Here is a 16,372-nt window from a genome sequence, read left to right on the forward strand (position 1 = left end):
GTAGGACTGACTATTTTCCTCACCACTCAAAGAACATAAAGTGCACATTTACTGAAGACAAATTTGAATGATTTTGTTTGAACATTGACAAGGTGAAAAACTTGGAATATTCATCTTTCTATACATGTTCTTTGTGCGGAAATTAGATCCTAGTTTAATATCTGGTTTTCTAAACCTTTCTTTATTGGTCACAAAGGTAATTAGAAATCCATTACCTGGCAGCAGATTCCAAAATAGAAGCTAAGGACAATAAGGTCTTAATGAGGAAAGCACACATCTTATGTCCAAATAGCTTACTGAATGAAAAAGTAAAAGCCAGACTCATTGTTTGTATTTCTTCCTAAAACTGTAAAGACACACACATATGGACTACAGGTTCTTTGTCTTAACTTTTGGTTTTCTTCAACTTGTAAAATGATTCACACAATTGGGAATTATAACTAGTCTTAAAATATATAAAAATCTATATACTGGGACTTCCCTGGTGGTCCAGCGGGTAAGACTCTGCACTCCCAATGCAGGGGGCCCGGGTTCGATCCCTGGTCAGGGAACTAGATCCTGCATGCCGCAACTAAGACCCAGCTCAGCCAAAATAAATAAATAAATATTAAATAAATAAATAAATATACCTATATATACACACACATATATCTATATACATACTTATATACACATAAACATACATATATACCTCATACATATAGGTAATATTTATCTCAAACGTGTACAGCCAAGTTATGTGAAGCATAACCAAGTCATCTGAGCAATAATGTTGTCATTTAAAGCAGACTCCTCTGCATGTTTTGCTTTTTCAGAAAGTTGGAAATCAATCCTTGGAATTGAATTTTATCATGCAACTTCTATGTAACTCTATCCCACAGTTTATCTCATAGAGAGAAGGAATAACTCAAAATTATTCTTCTTGATCATGACCTTATCTCATGGGGAGTGGAGAAATATTTGACCATGAATTTTCCAAAGCTATGGTAAATTGATTCGTATCAAATTTGGCCTGGTCACAGCACTTGATGCTCTCTAGTCACTTTGTCATGTAATACTCTCTCTACTCTCTCTACCCACACAGACTCCTTCAGTTTGGTTTGTCAATGAATTCATCAGAGTAAGGTGCTTTTAATGCAGCTAACAGTATAAAAAGGCTTGGGAGTAGTAATCCCCCAATATATACACATATATTGAGACTACAGGCTTGTAGGAACTTAACCCTGTTTATTGCCTAGGAGAATGGTTCCATATTCACTAACTCACTGTTCCTGGTGACTCTGTAGAACCTAAACACCATGACTAATGAGAATTGCCTGTAACTTTTTTTTTTTAATGCAGTTGCAAGTCGCTGAAAGGTTTAAAACAGAAGACATGCTGTATGTACACGTCTGTGCCCATTTTGATAACATGAGGGAAGAGATATCTGCCTGTGTATTTTGAATAGCATTTAGACTTAAAGTTCTGTTGTGTAGAGTATTGCAATCTGTAGCAGGCCCAGTATTCTTCATAAATGTAGTGTGTGTACGTATATATGTGTGAGCATGCACACATGTGCATGCGTGTGTGTGTGTGTGCACACACACACACACACACACACCGGGCTTTATTCAACTAGATATAGCAGTTTCTATAGCTGCTTCATTATCTTATTCAACAAATACTTTTCAGCATCTTTTGTGTGCTAGGCATGGTTTTAAGCACTGAAGATTGAATGGTGGACATAAAATCCCTCCATCAAAAGAGTTTATAATCTACTGCAACAGTTCTCAATCCTGGATGCACATAGAATTTTCTGAGAAGCATATTAAAAATCCTGATACTAGGCTCTACTCCCAAACCAATTATCTGGTGATGAGACCAAGTCACCAAGTATTTTTTAAAGTTTCCTGAATGATTCTAATATATGATCAAGATTGAGAACTGCTCTTCTAGAAGGAAAACAACCACTTAAACAGTGCTTATTTTGTGTCAGGCATAGTTTTAAGCACTTTACTACTCTTTTAATTCCCACAGTAACGTCCCTTTTAATTCCCACTATAAACTTCTAAACTAGGTACTATTATAACCCCACTTGACAGTTGAGAAAACTGATACACAGAGAAGTTGAGTAGATTGTCCAAGAGTTACTAAGTATCAGAACCACACTTGGGCAATCAGGATTTAACCGTTACTCCATGTTACCTGTGGCTTCAGGTGGTTGGTTCATACATTGGCCCCCGATTCAAGCCAGTCAATAATCTTCCCTAAGAATTTTAAGTGGCAGGAGTGGTGGGCATGGAAATCTAGGAAGCTGTTAGAGGACATAATACCTCCTGTGAGGAAAGACTTTCTATACTAGAGATGAAGCTGTTATGAATTGAGAAGCAGAGCTGATGAACACTGAAAGCACCCAAGCAATACCCTTATTTTAGCTGTTTCTAAGGCCCAACCAGATCTCTGATCTTCCTGTGATTTGTCTATATAAACTTCAGCTGATTTCTGTTAACCATCAAATTCCTATTTTGTCTAAGCTAGTCCAAGTTGGGAGTTATTTGTGAATAAAAGCATTGACTAATTCATTGTCCATTGGCTATATTCTCTAAATACCACATTTAACTCACTCAAGTAGCAAAGGTGAATGAGTTTATCATCAACTCTACAACTTCATCATGATCTCAGAAATCTCTCCATTTGTGATGTTGAGACAGTTGCCTAACCTGTTACACAACAGCAGTGTCTTCAGTAGCCGTTGATTCCTTTTGTGGAATTGAAATCTCTCAAGAGCACCACTGACGGTGTTCATTCTGTCATTAAATGTTTTAGCCCTTGCTGAATCCAGGATCTTGAGAAATCTTTTTATAGCCTAGATGTTGACTCCGTAAATGGTCAAGAACATATACAACACGCTTCTGTGCAGAATGCTTTGTTTCTTTGTTTTGATTTTGGATGTATATTAATTCAAGACTATACACTGATTGACATCAAGGCAGTCCTGCACATTCAGGCTACTGTGTGCAGCATGGAGTCTAATTTTCAGATTGTAGAATATATTAATTTGTCCCCCAGTGGCATATAAGAGAGATTTTACACTGCCTGATGTTGTCCAGCTTTTCTTAAAAAAATAAGAATCCCTCAACTCTAGATGATGCTGTTTTAGGTAAAGAGCAAAATGGGCGAGAGATGAGCAAGCCTTCAGTGGAAAATGTATTGAGCAGTTCAAATATACTCCGGGATTACTTTATCTTCTGTAACTGCATGAATAACGACAGGAGCCCAGAAGACCCCGTGAAGCACTGTATCCACAACATTTATGAAGTCTCCCAACTGTTAGCAGCATTCTGGCTCCAACCTACTGACCCCTGGCATTGTAAATATCCACTTCCTTGTCTCTTTCCTCTTTCTATAGACCTCTACCCCAGTATATTACAACTTGATTTGTATTTAAAGCATTGCTAGTATTCTATTGTTAACCTTTTATGATTATGATTCCCTAAAGCGGCTTATCTTCAACTCTTACAATCTGTTTAGGCTGCAACAAATTAAAGAGTTAAGTTTTCTCCCTCTGGTTCCGTGCACTAGAAATTCCTGTGCACCAGCAGATGGCAGTAGAAATAAATAAGTCAAACAATGAATTACAAAGATGCAAAGAAATGATGCACTTTATCTAAATCTTCTTCCAGTTTCCCAGCCTCATATCTTCCTCATTTCATTCCTTTCTCCCTAATTTTGCAGAATAATTTATTGATGCTGCAATACTACTCTCAATTTGACTTCTGTGAAAGAATCAGAAAGGATGGAAACAGAGTTATATTTATTCTCTACATCATTTTTCCTGCCTTGGTGTTTGTCTGCCTCCAGGGAGGTCCTTTGGCAAGCCTTCCCACAGAAATCATTGGAAGACAATCCTTCGTCCTGGCTATAATGATAACCTGAACTCATTAAGGAAATTACGATGGGTGACCCAGAAAGGGCAGGAGAGAGGTGATTAGAAAGTGTTGAGAGTAGTGATTCTCCAAGACTGGGGGGCAGGAAGGCTGCAGGTTCTGGGAGCAGTGGAGACCTGCACCTCCTCCCTATAGTGTGGGGAGCACACATGGACTTGGGTGTTGGATAAGAGTCAGGGCAATCCACGGGGGATGGATAACTGAAGTTGCCATTCCCAATATTTTGCTCTGCACAAGACTACTGGGATCTTCACCTGAACCTAGGGTAGGAGAAGCCCCAGAATAATAATGACTAAAACTGAAGTCTTGACACTCAATGTGATGTGGGCTTAGATTTATTTAGATTCATTACATTACTTTAGACCCTCAGGTTTATAGTGCAAGTTCTATCCTTTGTAAAATCTTGGATTTTTATTCTGCAGAAACACCTTGTCCGATAATGGGTGGGGTTGCAACTGTGCCCTAGCAACTTCCTCTTCTGGAAGCTAAATCAGCCCTTCTGCTTTAATTCTTGTGACAAGTGAACACGGGAGACAAATGGGCCTGGCTTATAAGACATCATCTATACCTAAACTGTTCCCACCCACAGTCTCAGTTCACAGGCCAAGAAACTCAGGATACAAGAATTACGGTAAGACCTTTAAAAAGTAAATCCACATTAACTACCTAAACTTAACTCCCACATCTGCCATCCCCCAAATATTTAAGGAAACTTGTCATCTTACTGATATTCCCTTAAACCTTAAAAAAGCAACTTAGTTTCCAATACATTTTTTATAAGTCCATATTTAGTTGCTATCAATAAGTGTAGATAAATTGAGGTATAAAATGATAAAATGACATGGAAAGCACTTGTTACCAAAAATCATCTCTACAGCCTGTGACAGCTCCTGCATTCAGAAACTCATGTCTTTCACTGAAGTATACGAAGGGATGGCTTCCTCACTGAAGATGCAATACACTGAATTTCTTGTCTGTGGTTATCCCTGAGTGCAATGCTTTCATTATCATTATTGAAAACCCCTTAGACAAAGTGACTAGTACAAATGAGAAGTCAAGATATGTATCATCAAGGATTAAATATAATTGAAAGAAATCACTTTTGGTAGTATAGAGATATAGGAAATAAGGATTACACAAGCCTTCCATAAAATCTGAAAATCTATAAAAAAAACTCACTGCAAATGTTTTCGGTAAAATCTTAAATCCAAGTACTATACTCTGGTCAGCACTTTGAAATTTACCCAGTAGGGGGCAGTCAAGGAGTGGCTCATAGAATTCAATTTATTCCGGCTCTACACAAAGTTCTTTAAAAAGAATTCCTTCAAGTAAGCTTCTATAACTCTATAAAACCCTGTGAACCTATTGTATCATTTCTGGGTTCTGGATTCATGTTGCAGTTGTAACAATTCTCTCCTTTCAAAGTCCTGGTTTCTTTTAAATTATTTAGGACCTGAAATTTGTGAAGTGTTGTTAGCTAGATCACCTTTAACTTAATATGGCCTAATTGTTTTTTTTTAATTCACTGCAAAACTGAGAACAAAAATTTTCTCTGAATTTGTGAAAAGTCTGAATGTAATTTAGAAATGTTGAATGAAAGATTTATCTATAGCGTGAGGGAACATACATAGAAGGAGTTGCTAGATGAGAAAAGATAAGTAAGCCTTCAAATGTTTTAGAGTCATATCAGAAAAGTCAAACTCTTGGTTTCAATTTCTGGTTACTCAAACTACTAAATCCCCCTGAGAGACAGTGGGATGGAAATGCCCTTTTGGGGAGAATTTCTGGTACTTTCAGAAGGAAACTGTACAAAAATAGGCATGTTTGCAGCACTATAGCTTCAAGTCTTTCCTGATTCATAACCAGTCTGCTCTGGAAAGTGGTGAATAAGAATTAAGAACTTCAAATGAAGATGATATGAAGTTTGGTTTTAAAAATGGGTGAAAGTTCAAGACTGACATATATAAAATCTTTTCAAAATTTGTTTTCACATGCTAGTTAGCATGAAATCAAGCAACATATTAATATTCAGTCCAATCCAGCAAACGTGTCGCCACTGGGTGCCCGCCCCTGCGCCCATCACTGATGAAATGGGATGCTCTTTACCACTTTCTGTGCCAGTGGGCCTCAAAGTATGGCGCATCCTCCTTCCCTCCCCCACCAACCACCAGCATCAGCATCACCTGGGAACCCATCAGAAATGCAAATCAATATTGTTGTGGGTGGAGCCCAACAATCTGGGGTTTGACAAGTCCTCTGGGTGATTCTGAAAGGCGCTCAAGATTGACACCTTAGTCATTGTCCCTGGGCAGGTAATAGATCAAAATACCTGTTACAATGGAAGACAGAACTGGGCAGGCTTCACTCAGCTGTCCTCTATTCCTATTGAGTGAACTGCAGGCAGAGAGCAGGACTTCTCAGCTGCTTCATATCAGAGAAGTCAAACTCTTGGTTTTAATTTCCCAGTTACTCAAACTACTAAATCCCTCTGAGAGACAGTGGGATGGAAATGCCCTTTTGGGGAACACAGGCTCTTCCTGCCCATCTCGGGATTTTAATTCTAGAGTTCAGCATCACATGTGCCTGCAGATATACACTATATTTTCCAACCTACCTCTCTTGGTAAGAACGGTAATATTATGGCTTTTATCAACCCTCTTCCCTGCCTTACATTTCAGTTGATCCAGAATCCAGGCAGGGAAGGAGGATTGTGTTTAGTGGACCCCCTTGAAGTGATACAGACACAAGAAATTTCAACATTTTGACTTAGATATTGGTAGATTTGACACCATGACCTATGATAACTTACAGAATATGAAAGGAAGTTTGAAGTCACGAAAACCTTTATGAAAAACTCGTAATCCTTTTCTCCTTAATTTCCCTTTTTCATAGATGTATATGAAGTATGCTAAATCTTGCTCTATTTCTGGGAGGATTTTATTTCTAAATTCCAAACCTTTTTCACATCCAGAAAAGGGAGTTCTTCAAACATTGATTTCTCACTTAAGATGGAAGGCTTGGTGACATGTTTTAATATCTACTAAAGAAACGGAGGCCTCTCTCCCGGTGGTCCTGCGCGTCTGGCTTCCGCCTCAACAGTGTTTGGTCGGAACTGAACAGACCCAGGACTCCGCTTATTCCAGCCTCCCTCCGCCCTCCATCCTCCTCTCCAGTCACAACCTCTGTATCATCTCGACCATTCCCTGCCTTAGGGACCAAGCAACACCGTTGTTTGTGGTTAGCTCTGTTTGCCAACCAACCACGAGCTCCCATATTTGTCAGAATTATTCCACTGAGGTGAAGGCTGCCGTCAACCGCCTATCCACCAGCATCTGCGGACCTCCTGCACCTACCTCTCTCCCAGCGTCTCTTTCCACTGCGAAGATGCGGATCTGGAGGGTGTGGGCCTTTTATTCCTCGTGTTGGTCAAGGAGAAGCACAGGGCGAGAGCATCTCTTGAGGATGCAAAACCAGCGTGGCGGCTGCATCCTCTTCCAGGATGAGCAGAAGCTGTCCTGAGATGAATGGGCAAAGCCCTGGAGGCCAAGAAAGCGAGTGCGTAGATCTTTCTATGAATGAGTCTTCCCCATTGCCACAGCATGTTACCGGTGCAGACGGGAAAGTAACAAGCATTAAAGTGTCTGCTGGGATGAGAAAACAGAAACAAGAAAACAAGGTTATGACAAAATACTGGATTAGAGTAGGTTCTAATCCTAGTTATTTAATATGCTCAACCAGTATAAGCCTTGCTCCTCATCTCTAAACCTAGAAGCATACTGTCTACTACAGGATCTAATAAAGACTAATAATGATAATTTGTGTGAAAGTGTGTATTACACTGTGGAGACGCAGTAAATTTTGATTTATAAATGAATGAACACAAAGTGCATATTCTGTCAATCATATAGGTCCTCTTTTATTTACGTAGAATGCTTTATGGCAGAAATTCAAAGTGCTTTATAAATGTTTTCTTGTTACTCATCACCCAGCTGTGAAATTGGGCCAGATATCTGAAAAATTTGTACAATTTGTGGAAATGGTATTAGGAAGGGACAAATAATAAGTACAAACAAGAAATCACTCTTATTTTAGTGTTTTCATGTGGATCGATGGTATTACCAGTGTTAGTACTATAATTTTCATTACTTAATTAATTCAGCAATATTTATTCTCTCCTAAGTGTTTGATATTATTTGGGCACTAGAGATAAACAGCCAGCAATGAATGAGACAGCCCAGGGCCACCATGGAGCTTACCTTTTAGGAGAGGGAGAGAGACAATAAACAAGTAAAATAAACAAAGCCTGGTAGTGATGGGTGCTAATGGGTTAGCTGAAAGGATTTGGTTTAGCATGCGTTTAAAACCTATCCTCAGGGTTCTTTTTGCTAATCCTAAAAGACAACTGGACACTTGCAAACCATTGATCCTGCTACCAAAATATCAGCTGTATTGCAGTAGAAAATCTGGAATAAACTCTTTCTAATCAGAGAACTGTGTAACATAGACCATCAACTTTTTACAAAGCACTTTACCGGTTGGAAAGCACCTTCAGGTGTGCACACTAATAGAACAACTTGATTTTGTTTTTGTTAAAGGCCAAGGTGCTGCACTCAGCAGCGCTCTCAATATTACCTGTGAAGAGCCACTACCACCTCCAAGCAAAACCTACTCCGTTAGGGAAGCCTGATCAATAACATAATCATCTCTATGTTCTTGCCAGAAAAATATGCTAATTTTCCCCCTTTTCTGGAGAGAGTTTTTATTGTTCTTCTGACTGATTAATCATCTTTTTATCCTCAAACTGCAGGTACATCCAGGTGGGCCCTTTAGTTAGATGCACTTTAGGACCCAGCGGGAGGATGATGCCTTGTGAACTTAGGGGAGGAATTCATTTTCATGGCTGTGTGGTTCTGAGGCTTCGGTTAACTCAAGGGACTATTTTGTGTGTGTGTGTTTTTGTGTAGTCATTTTTCAGTGGTAATTGAGTTAAGAGGGGATGAATCTATGAACTTAGTTAAAATTTGGTCCCTAAGAGATGACGGGTCAGCACATAACACTTTATATTGCCACCCCTTGCACTACTGGGCAAAAGGAAATGCTTTTGAAAGTCAGCTGTTAAAAAACAAATCTTTAGTAGTATCAGCATCAGCTTGTAGCTTAGAAAGAGGATGCTTTCTTGAATGCACCACATGGGTTTACTGTCACTTCAGAGGAGAGTATAACCTCCTTAATTTTTATGTATTCTCCATCTTTCTGTCTCTTGCTATTTTTTAAATGAAATATCATTTTAAAGTAATCAACTCAACTGTATAAATATTCAATGCCACTGAACTAAATGTAAAAGTTTTCAGGTTACTGATTTTATGAAACGGTATGTTCAAGTTGCAAAACAGTTTTACAGGTTGAACTACAGGACATTGTCATTTTGTAGGTCAAATATTGGTAAATACTAATGATTTTATAAAATTCAACATTAAGCAATCTAAGGTCTGTGTTCAGTTTTACTCCATTCTTATGTAGACAGAAGAATGTAGGCATTGAAATTGACCAAGTAAATAAACATAAACTGAAATTTCTGTAAGTTGTGTTTAACGTAAAACTGAATGGGCTTCTCCTTCTACTGCAGTTTAGAACATAAGTGTTAATATATTCCTAGGGAAACCCAAGGGTGAAAATCCAGAGAAAAGGTGATTAGTGAGTCATTTTGCATATTTGATTTTCCATTTCTGATTACCTCAGTTTTGTTTGTAAGGAGCTAGCCCTATACTTTGCAAACAATGAGTGATTCATCTGTGTCACTTGGTTGATCTGAAGGTGGTATTCTTTTATATTTATGCATTAACAGCTTATCTGTGTTCTCTGCCTTGAGAAAATGCTACTGGATACTGAGTGTAATAAGGTTTGTGACACTAAGGTAAACTCAGTACAATGGATTCAATGTAAACTTTGCTTAGGTCAGATAACCAGATTGTTGGTAAGTTGGGAACTGAATTTGATGATGACATAGAATTTGATGTGAACATAGAAAACAATTAGTATTGTTTGAAATGTAAAAATTGTCTTCTCTAGCAAATTGGATAGAAACTACTCAACCTGAGTTTTATCAGGTTGTCATTTTCCAAAAGTGTAGATTGGCATTCTAGGTTGTCTGAAGATACTGGAAAAACTAATAACTGGGTTGAAACCTTGCCAAAGGCAGGCAGAGTGCAAAGCTGTGAACAAAGTTGGTATTTTATCATTCTTGGTGTTGTTACAGTGCACCAAGCAAGCTCTTCTAAGTTTGGTTACAGTTGCTTTTTAGTTCTGCCTATTGTTGGCATAACATACGTGAACTTAATCTTTCTTGGCAATTCTCTTTGCAGTTAAGTAGTCCTGGCTTTTTGTTCATTTTCCCTTTTCTCTAACGTAGTTTTAACTATGTCCTGAAATGTACTAAAATGATACGTAAGCACTGTCTTTAAACTAATTGTGCTTACAGCTAGAATCTGGAAAGCATAATAGAACATCTGCTTTGCATAGAGCCACCTAAGGATTATTAAAATCTGGTATTTTAAGTCCTTTTATATTGTAAATATCATGTGTTAACCATATTCAAATATAAATGATTTGAAAAGAAATTAAGCAAAATGGCTGTAGTTCAGCACTTTAAAAGAAACAATCAGGACATAAGATTAAGTTTTACTTTATTTTTTTCAGTTAAGGAAATTTATTCTTTTCTAGGTCTGTCTTGGACGGGGTGGGAAGGGTATAAGGGTGGGGGAAGGGAATTGTAGAGTGTTAAATCAATGTGGATAATCTGCAGAGAAAATATTATATAATTTTTTGTAGGCACAGAATGAAGATGAAGGGAGCATTGTTATCTAGTTGGAAACAATTTCTAACCCTTGAATTACATTTGAGATCTTCTTTGACCCCAGAGTTGATTTAAGAGTGTACAATTGTTAAACGTGTTGTATGACAGTGTCTGTTTCACAAATGTGTGTTTCTGCCTTACACCATCTTCTCATTCTTATTTGATACATGCCTTTAAAAAGTGCACTTCCAGTAGATTTTATCATTATGCAATTGTTAGATTTTATTTTGGGCTCATAGCTGTCAGTGACACAAAGGATGAATATTCTTGTTTTTCCTCCGAAGTCATAGTATTTATTAGAAACTTTTATTTTACTACATGGTATATATATACACTCACATATCATATATATATATATATATATATATATATATACACACACACACATATACATATATATACACATACATGTATATATATGAACATTTACCCTATCATAATTGTGAAAAGCCACAAGGAATTTAAATATTCCCTCAAATGGTCTTTTAGAATCATGCAAAATAAACAGAGTAGTAATAAAATTTTATTAATAGTGAAAGGTACTCTGTTAATGAACAAAATAGATAATAATCAAGTGAGTATCGGTTTGATTATTATTCAGCAAGAAGACCCATGTGGATTTGGTATGAATTTCAAGTAGCTAAAATTCAAGAGTTAACTGAGAAATTTACTTTGCATTATTAATTCATTATATTATATGGATGTAGGCTAATTCTAGACCCTGTCCAGACACTTTGCAAATATATAGATTGTTCAGCATAAACATGTTTGTACTAAACAACCAGAGCAGATGGTGCGCAGTCAAAGAATATCATCTTCCTACAAGAAGGAGATCAGTTTTTAGAGCACAGAAACTGCAAATGTCTGTGGCAAATAACAATTGCAATAATAATTTAAATAACAGCTGATATTTACTTAGCTTCTCTAATGTGCCAGACACTCTACTAGGTGCTTGATCAGTGTTTCATGTTACAATCCTGAGTCAAGTACAGTTACGGTCCTCACTTCATAGGTCAAAAAACCAAGCTTTAGCGGGATTAAGTGAATTGCTTGTAGGTTGCAGAGCTCCAATATTGTAATAAAGAGACATGACTGGGAGTTATTTTATTGAATTTTTCAAAACTCATATCCCTTTAAATAGCAGGCAAAATGCTCAAAACGTAGACATTTTGGCATTCAGCTGAGTTTTATTTCTACTAAAAAGTTTGATATACATAGAGCTTAGACAGAAGCTAGAGTAGATTTAAAAGAATATGTAAAGACAGTCCTACTTGATCTGGGACGCTGGATGTGCCTAACCCCTGGTCATTTGCAAAGTGGCTTAAAATTTGTTTTGACATTGACCAACTTAGTTCACAAAGTCTTGGGTCTTCTATAGATTTAAAATAAGGAAGAAAGAGAAAGAAAGAAAAAGAGAGAGAAAGTGAAAGAAAGTCAGATTTAGATATACCTTTTGATCTCACTTTTTTCAAAATAAGAATCGGATATGTTACATATTTTGGCATATTTTGTTTTTGTCACACCGAAAGAAAAAAAGCTATTTGACTAAAATGACATTCCAGTTTTTGAAAAGAAATGTTTCAGTGAACTTAGGAGTACTTCCAACAGTCATCTTGCCCAGTTAAAGATGTAAGCTGATTTTTGATTCACAGTGAATGATTTCCTGGCTTCCATGTTATTAGAAGGAAAGAAACCCTGAGATTGGAAGAGAGAATGAGCCAGTCCACAAGAACCCTGCCACCACGGTCTCCATGGGTATTAATGAGCATTTGGGTTCAGTGTCATATAACAGGGACCCTGAATGACAGTGGCTTATGCAAGATAGAAGCTTATGTTTCTCTCACCTACTAGTTTGAAGTTAAGTGGTATAAGACTGGCATGGCTGCTTAGCTCCAGAACTGGAACCAGGCTCCTTCCGTCTTGTTGATTTATCATCTGTTGCATAGGTGCTGTTGTCCTTAGCTTCATGGTCGAAGATGATGCTGCATCATATCTACATTCCAGAAAGCAGAATGGAAAAAGTGAGAGAAAGGACACACCCCATCACTTTAAGGACCTATCCTAGAAGCTGCACACATCACTTTCCCTCACATTCTCTTGGCCTGAACTCAATCGTGTGGCTACACTTAGATAAGAGGAAAATAGGGAAATGTGATTGCTATTCCAGGGAGCCATATAGTTAGCTAAAATTGGAAAGTTCTATTGTAGTAGAAAAATGGGAAAACAAGTATTGGGGAACAACTAGCAGTTGCTGCCACATCTTTGTAAAAAATATTTCTCCCTTTTTATTTTTATTAATTAATTAATTAATTTAATTTTTGGCTGCATCAGGTCTTAGTTGCAGCACACGGGATCTTTCATTGCCATGCGTGGGCTTCTCTCTAGTTGTGGTGTGTGGGCTTTTTCTCTCTCTAGTTGTGGTGCGCAGGCTACAGGGTGCGTGGGCTCTGTAGTTTGTGGTATGCAGGCTCTCTGGTTGAGGTGCGTGAGCTCAGTAGTTGTGGTGCGTGGGCTTAGTTGCCGCTCGGCATGTGGGATCTTAGTTCCCTGACCAGGGGTCGAACCCGCGTCCCACCATTGTAAGGTGGATTCGTTACCACTGGACCACCAGGGAAGTCCCTCTCCTTTTTTATTTTTTGATTATTTGGGAAGTATAAGTCAATTTCCATTATTCATTTGACTTACTTCATCCTTTTTCTGGATCATTTTAATTAGCAATTGTTCCTCCTTACAGCTATCTCCAGGATACATGTAGAAATGAAGTCCTAATTATGTGTGGAATTCATAAATTGTTGTGCACTGAACTCTTTTCTAAAAATGAGCTCAGTTGCTACATTATGAAATTTCCTTCCATTTTATCTTATTCAATATTGATTAAACTTCTCTTCTGAATCATTTGATCTGTTAGATGCTGGAGATAAAAGAGTAACTAAGATAAGGTCTTCTCCCTGGAAAGGTGGTGTAGATAGAGGAAAGAATGAGATTGAAACCTAGAGGTGTTTGATTCCAAAGCCTAAGCTCTTTCACTCCATCCACCTGCTTGCAGAGGGCAGTGTGTCACACAATCTCTTTGAGTGTTAGTTTCACCATCGACATAAACAGGGATAACTTATAGGGATGTTGCTAGAGTAAAGTGAGGGGTGTTAATAACTGTTAGAGTGCTTGACATATATTTTCTTTACCTCCCACTCCAGCTTCTTTTACTTGGATCCTGAAGTTATTTTTTAGACATAGGAGTTCAGTTCAGAGAATGCCATTGTTGGATTTTTTTACCAAAAGTGACAATGAGTAATTATTTTGAGGTCTAGAGCAGAGTCTTGATGAATTGGTATTAAGTCTGAAGAGAAGAAATGGTTAAGGCATGGCTTTATATATTTTTAAATTTTTATTGGAGTATAGTTGATATATAATATTGGGTTAGTTTCAGGTGTACAGCAAAGTGAATCAGTTATACATATACATATATCCACTCTTTTTTTTGTTTAGATTTTTTTCCCGTATAGACCATTACAGAGTATTGAGTAGAGTTCCCTGTGCTATACAGCAGGTTTTTATTAGTCATCTATAATGGTGACTCTTGTCTTGTTATTACTAAACACACAAATAATCAGTGCAATGAACGCTTTCAAATTACAAAATAAATTAAAATGTTTTCACTTTGAATTTATTGCTTTGATCTCTCTTATAATGGTAACTTTCTCCATACAGAGAGTATAAATAATACTACTATCTGGGAGATAGTTGGTAATGGAACTTATCAAATGAAATGCTATAATATTTATTAAGCCTCTTTTATATTTCAGGCATGTTCTGGGTGCTTTTACATATGTTAGCTCATCAGGTTCTTTGATGTCACCATATAGAGTCTATGTTGATTACCTTTCAAAAAAATAAAATATGCTTGATATCAAGGTTGTAATACACGTGTTTTTATCTTTTTATCTTTCCTTATACTTCATTCTGCCATTAGTAACATTATGAATTTACCATTTTATCAATTAACAGAGAATTTTAAACGCTGGCATATTGAATAGTCTGGTTTTATTTTATCTAGTTTTCACATTTCTCTCGGCTTCCAGTTCTCTTAGAGCTTCCTAAAATGCAAATCTCTACTTGAAACTTTTTAATGGTTTCCATTACCTAAAGGATAAAACTGTTAGTATGATTGATAATTTCCTCCGCAATCTGGTTCCTACTTCCCTGTCCATCCTGGGAAGCTCTCTTGCTCCCTGAGAGCTCCTCCCCATACCTCATCATACATCTCAGCCAAGTCCGACTCCTTGGCAGTTCAGAGAGCAAACCATGCTGTTTTATGCCTTTATTTTTTGCCTGCATTGATCCCTCTGCCTGGCAGCTTTTCCTGACTACAAGGACAGAATTGAAAACATACAATTTGGTGGGATAAAATTTGGTTCAAGATGCCTTTTTGCTGGAAATGCATTTGAAAATGATCATTTTTTTCCAGCAGTTTTTCATGTATCCGAAATCTTTGTACCCTGCAAAGCATTTTTGCAATCTGCTGTGTTCTTAAGCACTTTTAAAATTGTTCTTTAGGACTTCCCTGGTGGTGTAATGGTTAAGAATCCGCCTGCCAATGCAGGGCACATGGGTTCAAGCCCTGGTCCAGGAAGATCCCACATGCCACAGAGCAACTAAGCCCCTGCTCTACAACTACTGAGCCTGCGCTCAAGAGCCCTCAAGCCACAACTACTGAGCCCACGTGCCACAACTACTGAAGCCCAGCGCCTAGAGCCCATGCTCTGCAACAAGAGAAGCCACCACAATGAGAAGCCCAAGCACCACAATGAAGAGTAGCCCCTGCTCGCCACAACTAGAGAAAGCCTGCATGCAGCAATGAAGACCCAACGCAGCTAAAATAATTAAATAAATAAATTGTTGTTTAAAATCTTTTTCAACTCTTCTTTCCCTCTGCTTTAAAAATTTGAATCCATTTTTTTGATTGAAATACAAAAAACATTGTGGCTCTTGTAATACAAAGACTGGGGAAAAAATGCTCAACCAAGTAACCTCTATTTTTTTTTTTTTAATACCAGCACCTTGGGACATGCTATTCATTCTGCTGAAACAGTACCCCCATGCCTCCCACCACTGTCTCCTCTCTATCTTCAGTTGTCCGTCAAGTCTCAGCTTCAAAATCAATGCTCTTGATTTCCTTGACAGCTCCAAGTTAAATTTGGCTTTGTGTATACATTTTTTTGTAGATGGTATTTTCTTTATATCATTCATCACAGTTAGCAATGTTATAGATGAAAAGCGTGTGCAGTACAGTAGTTGAAAATATAAGCTCTAGAACCAGAGTGTGGAGATTCAAATCCCAGCTCTGCCACTCATACATAGGCTGTATGACCTTAGGCTATTACTTAACTTTTTATGCTTCAGTTTCTTGAGTAAAAATTGGGCTGAAAACAGTAATAACCTATTATGAGGACTGAATGAGAGAATATATTTAAGTATTTGCAAATTTCTCTGGCACATCATATTTACCACTTTGCATTTAATTATGAAATCTCTTATTTCATAAGCTCTATGTGGGTGGTGACCATGCCTGTTTGTGAACCACTGACCCAAAAGT

General features: G+C 37.7%; 1 non-coding gene across 1 annotated transcript; it reads left to right on the forward strand.

Annotated features, from left to right (window-relative positions):
- Positions 1–478: 478 nt before the first annotated feature.
- TRNAG-CCC (transfer RNA glycine (anticodon CCC)) lies at positions 479–551 on the forward strand. Its single transcript has one exon. It is a non-coding gene; the product is annotated as a tRNA-Gly (tRNA).
- Positions 552–16,372: the final 15,821 nt, after the last annotated feature.

Source organism: Lipotes vexillifer, unplaced genomic scaffold, assembly GCF_000442215.2.
Source record: "Lipotes vexillifer unplaced genomic scaffold, Lipotes_vexillifer_v1.1 scaffold327, whole genome shotgun sequence".
In the NCBI taxonomy this organism is placed as follows: Eukaryota; Metazoa; Chordata; class Mammalia; order Artiodactyla; family Lipotidae; genus Lipotes; species Lipotes vexillifer.